Source organism: Macaca nemestrina, chromosome 11 (assembly GCF_043159975.1).
Source record: "Macaca nemestrina isolate mMacNem1 chromosome 11, mMacNem.hap1, whole genome shotgun sequence".
In the NCBI taxonomy this organism is placed as follows: domain Eukaryota; kingdom Metazoa; phylum Chordata; class Mammalia; order Primates; family Cercopithecidae; genus Macaca; species Macaca nemestrina.
In genome coordinates, this window is record NC_092135.1 from 21,347,970 (window position 1) to 21,357,919 (window position 9,950).

The window sequence follows — 9,950 nt, forward strand, 5'->3', positions numbered from 1 at the left end:
CAGAAAGAGAGAGGAACAGTTAAGAGCCAGCCAAGAAAAAGAAAAAGCTGCCAAGAAAAAATAGAGGTTGGAAAACAGTGAAGTGGGAAGTCTTTTGGGTGAAAGCGACATAGCTGAGAAGAAAAAAAGTCATAATGAACTTGAGAACTGAAGATTAAATAAATCACAAAATAAAAATAGACTGGAGGAAATTTCTTTCCTTCTGACATTTATTCATTTATTTTTCAACAACTACTGAGCTCTACTGTGTGCCGGGAGCACCCTTCTAGGTGCTGAGGATACGGAAGTGACCAAAGTCTCTGCCTTTCTGGAGCTCATATTCTAGAAAGGCAAGACAGACATTAAACAGACATAGAATATGGACTGCAGGACGCAGATGTCAGAGTGAAAACACACATCTACTTTTGCTCTTTCTGACACCTCACAGAATGCCAATAAAGGTACTTTTTAAAGGCAATACTCATGGATGAGGCAAAGGGGAGAGAAGTCAACAGTAACAATGGTGGGAGCAGGAAGGCAAACTTGAGAAAACTACATCTTAAGTGGGCAGAAGAGAAAACATTCCGAAGTACAGGAATTGGTGACATCAGGTGAATCTGGAGTGGAGTGTGTGTGCGTGTGTGTGTGAAGGGAGAAGGAAATAAAGAGGATCAGTTGAGAGTTTGTTGAGGAAGCAGTCAGCTCTCCAGACAGTCTCTTCTTTCCCTGCACCCCTGCAGAGAGTGGAGCTTTATTCTTTGGAGATGGCATCCGGCCCAGCTGAGAATGGAGGACTGAACACAAACAAGGGGATTGAGTGTATGCAGACTGGATGCCCCAGGAAAGATGGCATCCAGGCCTGGAACCTTCAGCAGGAGGTTGGAGAAGCCTCTCTGAAGAGTCTGACCATCTCAAGAGAGAAAGATCCAAAGATATGAATATTGGGGTTTTCCAACCAAGTGGTGCGGTGTGACCATGTCATATAGTGAAACTCTTCTCTCAAGAAGTCCCACCTGGGCATTCAGAGCTACCAATCGCCAATCAGCATTTTAGTTCCCTGTTCCTCAGATGAGCAGATGGCCAAGGATTACTAGACATCTGCACAAAGGTTCTAACAGGAAAGACAAAACAAAAACCAAATAAACAGAAAAAAAAAAAAAGCAACTTGGAAGAAACAGATTATGTAAGGAGAAGAAAATTTATAAGAGAGAGGGAGAGAGAAAATTATCATTAAATGTCCAGAGAGATTAAAAAAAAGAGATATTGCAACAATGAAATAAGTACTGGATGCTAAAAAAAAGTAATATTCAGAGGACTAAAAGGAGCAGTTGGAAATTAAAACTATAACAGCAAAAGTGAAAAACTCAGTAGAGGAATTGGAAAGTTGAAGAAGCTTTCCCCAAAGTAGAGTGAAAAGACAAAGAGATGGAAACATAGGAGAGAAAAGATGAGAAAATGAGAGGAACAGTCCAGGAAGTCTAAATAATAGAGATTTCAGAAAGAGAAAAGAGAACAAAAGAGAAAGGGATGGTCAAATAAAGAATTCAAGAAAAATTCCCAGAATGGAAAAATATGAGTTTCCAGACTGAAAAGCAGGCACCATGTACTCATCATAATTACACGATGGGTGAAAATAGTCCTATGCTCATATCATAATGTACTTTCAGAACATGGAACTAAAGAAAGAGCTTAAAACCTTGCAAAGGGCAGAAATATGCCACTTACAAAGGATCATTAATTAGAATGGTTTCAGTCCTCAATAGAAACTTTGGGAGCAGAAATTCAATGGAGTAATGCCTTTGAAACTGTGAAGGAAAATGTTTTCAGGCCTAACTTCCAGCCAAATTATAAATCAGCTGTAAGCATAGAAGAAAAGTATTTTCAGATGTGCAATGTCTCAAAAAATGTGTCTTCCATGCAGCCTTTCTCAGGAAGCTATTGGAGCTTATACTTGTAGTAAACCAAGAAAAATAAATATGCTAGAGTCAGGAAACAGAATAGCCTTAGGATGATGGTGAAGAGAGATTCCAGGATGTCAGCAATGTACCAGACATATTGGGTGGCCATTCTAGATTGCACCATGTCAGAAGGTGTAGTTGGGAGAGCACTGCAAGAAATTGAAATGATGGGGGATGTAATAAGTATAATAAATATTGAGAAGATTTGGGGAAATGGTGAAATTTGGTTTCATTGCTGATATGAACAATGAACTCTGAGCAAATAGGAAACAGTAAAATTAGTAACTCCAGGCAAAACAGAAATAATTGGAAAGGAAAAGTTATAATGGGATTCTATATGGTTCATTGACTGCCTTTGCATAGTCATAATTATGTAACACTGAATGTTAACTTATTCAAAAATATTATATATGAGGAGGACAGAGGAATGAAAAGTGTGTGCATGTGTGATAGGGGCAGAGAGAAGAAAGAGAATCAAAGCCCTCAGTTTCCATACTGAGAAATCAGTAGATAATTCCTAAACGTTATAGTTTTTTTCTCCTGTTTAGAGACTTGGAGGCAATAATAACAACAAGAAGAGTATCAGTTAAAGTCATTGAAGGTAATGGCAAACAGGCATATGAAAAGGTGCTCAGCATCATTATTCATCAGAGAAATGCAAATCAAAACTATAATGAGATGTTATCTCACCCCAGTTAAAATGACTTTTATCCAAAAGGTAGGCAATAACAACTGCTGCTGAGGATGTGAAGGAAAGGGAACCGTTGTCCACTGTTGGTGGGAATGTAAATTACAAACACTATGGAGAACAGTTTGGAGGTTCCTCAAAAAACTAAAAATAGGTTGGACATGGTGACTCACACTTGTAATCCCAGCACTTTGGGAGGCCGAGGTGACCGGATCAGTTGAGTCCAGGAGTTCAAGATGAACCTGGACAATATGCAGAAATCTCTGTCTCTACAAAAAATACAAAAAATTAGCTGGGCATGATGGCATGCACCTGTAAGTCCCAGTTGTTCGAGAGGCTGAAGTGGGAGGATCCCTTGAGCCTGGAAAGTGGAGGTTACAGTAAGCGGAGATCATGCCATTGCACTCCAGTCTGGGCAACAGAACAAGACCCTGTCTCAAAAACAAACAAATAAAAAACAAACAAACAAACAAACAAAATCAAAACCCAAACCAAACTAAAACAAAGCTAAAACTAAAAATAGAGCTACCATATGAGCCAGCAATCCCACTGCTGGATGTATTCCCAAAAGAAAGAAAATCAGTATATCGAGGAGATATCCACACACCCATGTTCACTGCAGCATTGTTCACAATTGCCAAGATTTGGAAGCAACCTAAGTGTCTATCAACAGATGAATGAATGAAGAAAATGTGGTACATATACACAACGGAGTACTATTCAGCCATAAAAGGAATGACAGCCTGTCTTTTCAGCAACATGGATAGAATTGGAGGTCATTAAGCTAAGTAAAATAAGCCAGGCACAGACAAACATCACATGTTCTCACTTATTTGTGGGATCTAAAAATCAAAACAATTGAACTCATGGATAGAGAGTAGAAGGATGGTTACCAGAGGCTGAGAAGGGCAGTAGGGGGATAGGGAGGAGGTGGAGATGGTTAATGGGTAAAAAATGAATAAGAAAGAATGAATAAGACCTCGTATATAATAGCACAACAGGGGTAATATAGTCAATATTAATGTAATTGTACATTTTAAAATAACTAAAAGAGTATAGTTGAATTGTTTGTAACACAAAGGATAAATATCTGAGGGGATAAATACTCCATTTTCCATGATGAGATTATTATGCATTGTGTGCCTGTTATCAAAACATCTTAGGTACCCCACAGAAATATACCTACTGTGTACCCACGAAAATTAAAAAAAAAAAAGTCATTGAAGGTAGTTGGCTCTGGATAGGAAAAATGGAAGGGGTAAGGAGATTGCTGCTACTCATAATAAACTTTGTAGATATAGTTGATTGTGTAAGCTCTGCATGATTAACACTAAAAAAGAATAAGACCAAAATCAAGGGAAAGGAAACCACTAGAAAGAAATACAGGTTGGGTGCAGTGACTCATACCTGTAATCCCAGCACTTTGGGAGGCTGAGGCAGGGGAATTGCTGAGCCCAAAAATTGGAGACCAGCCTGGTCTCTACAAAATAAAAATTTTATTAAAAAATAATAAAAAAGAAAGAAATATAGCAAAATGTTAGTCGTTTATCTCTGGGTTTGTGGTAACAGATTATTTTCATTTTTAAATTTTAATTTCTAAAATTGTCTACATTTCTAAAACGAACACAGCTTACTTTTTAAAAAGCACCATATCGTCGTGTATTTTAATAATATATTTCCTATTTGGAACATTGCTCTTTTTCTTTCTATTTTTAGTTGACATGTAATAATTGTATATATTTGTGGGATACAGAGTGATATTTCGATACATGTACATAATGTGTAATGATCAAATCAAGGTAAATAGCACATCTATCACCTGCAACATTGATCATTTCTTTGTGCTGTGAACATTTAAAATCCTCTCTTCTAGTTCCTTGCAAATGTACACTAAATTATTGTTAGTCATGGTCATCCTGCAGTGTATAGAATACTAGAACTCATTCCTCCAGTCTGGCTGTAATACTGTATCCCTCAACCAGCCTCTTCCTATCTTCCCTCCCCTCTATCCTTCAGAGCCTCTAATAATCACAATTATTGGAGCTCTATTTCTATGAGCTCATTGTTTAAAAGCTCCCGCATATGAATGAGAACATGCCGTATTTATCTTTCTGTGCCTGAACATTTCACTTAATATCCCTCAGGTTCATCCATGTTGAATATGGCTTAGTTTTTAAATCACAAAACACTCACATTTTAGGTGAAGGGGGAGAGAGAGTTATAGAGAAAGATATTAGTTTTCTTTCTCTTTCTTTTTTTTTCTTTTAAGAGACAGGGTCTCGCTCTGTGGCCCAGGCTGGAGTGCGGTGGCGTGATCATAGCTCACTGAAGCCTCCACCTTCTGGGCTCAAGCGAGAAAGATACTAGTTTTGATAGGAGGATTTTGGGCTGGGGGGATTGCTAATGGTGACGTTTGGATAGATCTTTGAGGGAGCAAGCCATGTGGACACTCAGAGGAATGGGTGGGAATTTGCTTGAGCCTGTGAGGAACAACAGAGGTCAGCTGTGATCAGCGTGGAGGGAAGAAGGAGGTCAGACAGGGTGACCGTGAGGTTAGACAGGGGCCGGGGACCAGGCCCTGCAGAACTTTATAGGACATGTTGAAGACTTCAGATTTCCTTCTGACTGCTACAGAAAGCTATTGGAGAGTGTGGAGGAGAAAAGTGCCATGATCTGATTTGCATTTTAATGCTGTAACTGCTGTGTGTCCGGGGGTGGGAGCCACAGGGAGCAAGGTGGGAAGAAGTAGGCAGGACCCGAAGCCGGGAGAGCTGTCAGGAGGCTTTTGCTATCTTCCAAATGTGGGATTCTTCCAGCAGTGTTCAGGAAGTTTTTATTTTAGCAACAGGAACCTTTTTTCAAAGGAAATCTTGCCTTGATTTCTCATCTATAAAACATTAAAGTGAAGCACACAAGTGAAGCGGCTTTAGTTGAAGTAGGAGGTGGGGGGTCCAGAGCTCCCTGCCTCTCTCCCCTCATCCCTGCTGTCTCTACCTAGTGATCCCTGGAGGTGAGTTTTTGAACCCAGAGTTCTGTTGATCACCACCTGGACACTGGTTCCACCTAGTCCCCTCCTTTCATGGAGGAGGCCAGCCATGAGAAGTGGGGTTCGAGTAGGAGGGTGCTCTGCGGTAGGCAGGCCTATACAAACCTACCCCTAAAGTCTGAGGAAGCTGAGAGGCTGAAGAAAGAGGCAGACAAATGCAGTTTCTCAGAAAGACACATTTAACAGGGACTTAGGAACAGAAGCCGTGTGTTGCCTCTGGTGGCGGTGCCAAGACAAGATAGTGGATCTCTGTGCCATTATCCCCTAGACCCAAGGCTCAAATATCATAGGGAAAGAATGCGTAGGACAATTGCTTAAGGGCCGGGTTTATGGTGAGTATCATAACATCAGGGTTGTTTTGACCTAAGGGTAGGACTTATGGGAATTACCGATCCTACACAAGGAACTATAGGTAAACTGGAAATCTTAGAGGCCTTCCCCAAATTGGGGTTAATCAGAAGTTAACATGGCGGATTAGCATCCAAGATGGAGTTGCTTTGGCCTCCACAGAGGGCTTCCTAGGGTTTATGTTAAGGGAAAAGATGGGGAGATAGGAAAAAAAAAATCATGCTCCATGTCCCTGTGGGGAGACAGCCTCTGTGGAGAAGGCGGGGCAATACCCTGGCATCTTCGTGCCAGCTCAGGGCAGTTCCCACTGTACCACACTGCTTCTGGCAGCTTTTAGGTCAAGTGTGGTATGTCAGGTTTTCACTTTGTCTAGCCACCCACTTTCTCTCAAAAAGGAGATATGCTTTGACCCAACCTGAATCCATAAGACAAGCTGGCGGGAGGCAATGGCCCAAATGAGGACAGTGGTTGGGCCCCTTCTGTTGGGAGGACCTATGCTCTAACTTTCCCCATTGGTGGCATGCTAGTAAATGTTTGATGACTGGTAAAAAGAAGGAAGGAAGGGAGGGAGGGAGGAAGGAAGGAAGGAAGGAAGGAAGGAAGGAAGGAAGGAACGAAAGAAGGAAGGAGGGAAGGAAGAGGCAGGGAGGGAGGGGCCCTCCAGCACTTGCAGATTTCTGTGGTGTAAATGGTCCTGTCATGATGGATTTATTGTCACCAACATGAGGTCACTGAGCTCGAAGCTGGGAAGAGATATGCACTTGCACATCCTTATATAGTACTTCCCCCATACACACGGCAGATCAAATAACCTCACAAACTTAAACAATAGCAAAATGCAGTAACAAGGAGCAAGTGAGGACTTTTGAGTATTTATGGCTTTTATTTATTAATGGCTGTGTTTAATAACCAGCTGTGTTTAAAAACCAGCTGGTACAATTTCTGAAACTTTTACAATCACCTCTCACGAGCCAGTTTGAGCCATCTCTGGCTCCCCAGTGTTCCACCTCTGAAAAAAAAAAAAAAATCTCTCTGAACTTCAAATGAAGAAATCCATCCTGACAGGACTACAGAAATCTACAAGTGCAGGCTTGCAAGATGAACCTCTCATGATGGAGAGCAGATCAGTGGTTGCCAGGGGTTAGGGAGGGTAGGAAGGAGTGACTCTAAAGGGGCAGCTAGGGACAGCCTTTTTGGTGTTGGATGTTCTGTGTCCTGATTGTGGTGATGACTACCTGAATCTATATATGTTTTAAAATTCATAAAACTATATACCCACCCAGGTCAATTTTATTGTATGATAATTTATTGTATGATAATTTTTAAAAAGAAGAAAAGTTAGCATATATGAAGCCCCTTTCCCCTAAACCAAAAACAACGAACAGATAGAATATCATTCTGAATGGGGCAAGTCTTTCTACCCCTTTGGATCTTTTTTGATTCCTCTGTGAAATGAAAGGCCTGGGCAGTCAGGAGCTGCAGATGCTAATGCCTGTGAGGAGGCAGTGGGTAGTGTAAGTGGAAGACAACAGGGAGGGGTGGGGACTGTGGAGAACTGGTGAGTTTACACCTGCCTAAGGGGAACAGCCTCGGCTTCAGCCTCAGCTCAGGGTTGCCATGCTGAACTGCATCCCTGGTTGGGTAGATGTTTTGCATTTCAAGATAAGTGAGAACTCTGGATTTTTTAAAGATGAAATTTCCTTATTTGTAAGCACTACCAGAACCCAACCATGCATGTCTCCCAAACGGGAGACCACCAGTTTGCAGCCCCTGGATGGCATGCACTATATCAACCTTTTGAGCATTTTAGGTCATGACTGTAAACTCTGATAAGCAATGTACCAGGTTCTTTATCAGAGATTTGGAAGTATTTTTGGAGGGTCTCCTATCACTGAATGTAAAATTGAGACCTCTTTGTCCTATTTAAAAGTTGTGCAGTTGAGGTGCCCAGCGTTATTGTGGTTGTCAGAATCCATGTGTGGGGAAGAGGACCCAGTGTTGACCTGGACTCAATGGCTCTGCCCATCCCCCCACCCCGTCCACCCTGCAGGAGCACCTGGAGATGTGTCATTTAGTCTGTTACAGATCATAGCCTCTCATAAATGGACCTGACTTCTCCACACAGGTTACCAGTTTCCTGATGATGAGTGAGAATTGAGGCCATCTCTCATTTCCACTGTGGAACCATGATTGATGAGCTTAGCATACTTAGATTTACACTAAGCATGTGACAGGGAAAGGCCTGTTATAAGCGGCTGAAAAATGGCATCTGAGTAGGAAGCAACACACATCCAGCGTGAGAATAGGGGGGATGGAGAGCCCATGTGAGAGGGAGAGATGAGTCCATGGGTTGGAGGGCATGGCCTCAGGCTGGAAGGATGGGTCCCTGTCTCCTGCTGCACAATTGCATGACACGGCCACATTGCACACCAACAGAACAGCTCAGCCCCGTCTGTGGGGGTGGGCCTGGGATGGGTGGGGACTACAATGGAACTTGCTGGAAGGAAAGTGCTTTACTCCTCAGGGTTGCATCCCAGAGCCCCAGCACTGACTGAAGGAGGAAAAGACTAGGGGGAAGGAATCTGCAGGCTCGGAAGTTTCAGCCCTGGAGCCTCAGAACTCGTGAAGGAAAGTGAAGCCTTTACTTGCCAGTGAATTGTGGTAGCTAGAGCTTTTGCCCAACACGGTTTCTCTTCCTCACTTCATCTAATAACCAAATCTGCTTTTTTGAGAGGGAGCCCATTCCACGTAGTTCCATGCAGTTTGGGAAGAAATGTGACTGACCTTCTTTCCAAAGAAAGGCTAATAGCCTCTAATCAGAGCACTGTTCCCCTAGCCTCAGCGATAAGTTCAGGGATGAACAGGTGACTCTAGCTGGTATAATCTGAGTTCTTCCTGGGAGCTGCGCAAGAACTAAACAGAAAGAGGTGCCCTCATTTCTCTACATTAGTTGTAAGGACGATAACCTAGAGCAGCTTGCAACTACCTAAGAGTCCATGAAAGAAAAGTTGAGGGCCGGGCGTGGTGGCTCACGCCTGTAATCCCAGCACTTTGGGAGGCCGAGGCGGGCAGATCATGTAGTCAGGAGTTCGAGACCAGCCTGGCCAATATGGTGAAATCCTGTCTCTACTAAAAAAATACAAAATTAGCAGGGTGTGGTGGTGTATCTGTAGTCCCCGCTACTCAGGAGGCTGAGACAGAAGAATCCCTTGAATCCAGGAGGCAGAGGTTGCAGTGAGCCAAGATTGTGAAACAGCACTCCAGCCTGGGCTACAGAGCGAGACTCCATCTCAAAAAAAAAAAAAAAAAAAAGAAAAGTTGAACTTAAAACTGCATTTAAATGGTCTTGATGTTATTGGTGGAGCCCTGGGATACAGCCCTACTGGCAGTCTACCTCTGGACTTTCTAGTCATGTGCGCCAATTTCTTCCTTCTTTCCTTCCTTCATCCTTTTTTTCTTTTATCTTGAGCTAGTTTAAGCTTAATTTCTGTAATTTGCAACCCAAAGAGTCCTGAGTAATATATCAACTTATACATATGCCTAATACTAAGCAGGTTAACACCACATAGTAAATGTATTAATAGTGAATTAAATACTATGCAAATATAAGATTAGTTTATTCAACTAATGTATACTATGTGCCAAAACTATGTTAGATACTAGGGGTGAAATTATCAACAAGATTCATTATGGTGGACCTGTCCCACATTGGCCTTATTGATATTAAATTAGATATTATGTGATTATAACATACAAATGATTTGCTGAATTATTGCCTACTACATGCTAGGGCAAGGCAACAATAAAACAGTGAACAAGACCGATATGGTTCCTTGCCTTGTGAAATGTAACTCTCACTTAGTTTTCTTATCAGTAAAGTGGCTATAATATGAGTACATTCTTCCCAAGGTGGTTGTGATTAAATGAGATC